Below are 1,082 nucleotides of genomic sequence, written 5' to 3'. Positions count from 1 at the left end.
TAAAAATATTTAAAAAAATAGAAACATAGGAAATTCTCAACAATTCTATAAAGCAAAAGTAACACTCATACCAAAATAAAATAAAGCCATTATTTAAAAAGAAAACGATTGTCCAATATATAACAACGAATATAGATGTGAAAATCCTTAACAAATTCCTGGCCAATAGACTCAAATAGTATAAAAGAAATTTAATTAATCATGATTAACTGGGATTCATAACGGAAATCAACATTAGGAAAACAATTACTGTAATTCACACTAAAAAGCAAAGTATAATAGTTACATGACACTGTCAATTAATGCAGAAAAAGCCATCTAGAAAACCCAACATCTCTTCCCGATAAAATCCCTCAGCAAAATATGAATAAAGAGAAATCTCCCCAACATAGTAAAAATAATGTATGCAAAATCTAGGTCAACATGATTCTAAATGGAGAAAGACTAAAGACATTCTTTTTGAAAACAGAGATAGACAAGGCAGGTTGCCTACTATAACCACTCCTAATGAATATTATATTGGAAGTTCCTGCTAGATCAAAGTGTCAAGAGAAGGAAATAAGAGGCACTCAAATTAGCAAAGAGATGGTAAAACTTTCACTGTATGTAGGTGGTATAGATAATATCCCAGAAATTTGAACAATTGTTAGTTCTACTACCAAATTAGTAGAGTGATAAGATATATGATTGTCAAGGAAAGGAAACTAGAAAAGCAGTATCAACTACAATAGGCAACCACAAGATGAAATACTTGGGATTAAATTTAACTGTTATTGTTGTTATGTGCCATCAAGTTGACTACAATTCATAGCAACCCTATGAACACTGACTCTGGATCTTGATCATGAACCTAACTTACCATACCTGGCACATTTAACCCCACTGTCACAGGCATTGTGTCAGTCCATCTCATCCAGGGTCTCCCTCTTCTGTGTTGATCTTCTACCTTTACAAACATGATGTCTTTCTCCAAGGACTGGTATGTCCTGGCAATAGGCCCAAAACTTGAAACATGAAACAGAGCTTCCAAATCCTTGCTTCTAAGGAGCAATCTGGTTTCACCATTTTCAGGACAGATTTTT

At 33.5% G+C, this 1,082-nt stretch overlaps 1 pseudogene; it reads right to left on the bottom strand.

Moving 5' to 3' along the window:
* Positions 1-895, bottom strand: part of LOC102865949 — a 23,488-nt pseudogene extending 22,593 nt beyond the window's left edge.
* Positions 896-1,082: the final 187 nt, after the last annotated feature.

The sequence above is a fragment of the Elephantulus edwardii genome, unplaced genomic scaffold (assembly GCF_000299155.1).
Source record: "Elephantulus edwardii isolate Elephantulus edwardi_28Jun2011 unplaced genomic scaffold, EleEdw1.0 scaffold00107, whole genome shotgun sequence".
Taxonomy (NCBI): Eukaryota; Metazoa; Chordata; class Mammalia; order Macroscelidea; family Macroscelididae; genus Elephantulus; species Elephantulus edwardii.
The sequence above is the reverse complement of the archived record's forward strand: the minus strand, read 5'-3'. Positions and strand labels throughout refer to the sequence as shown.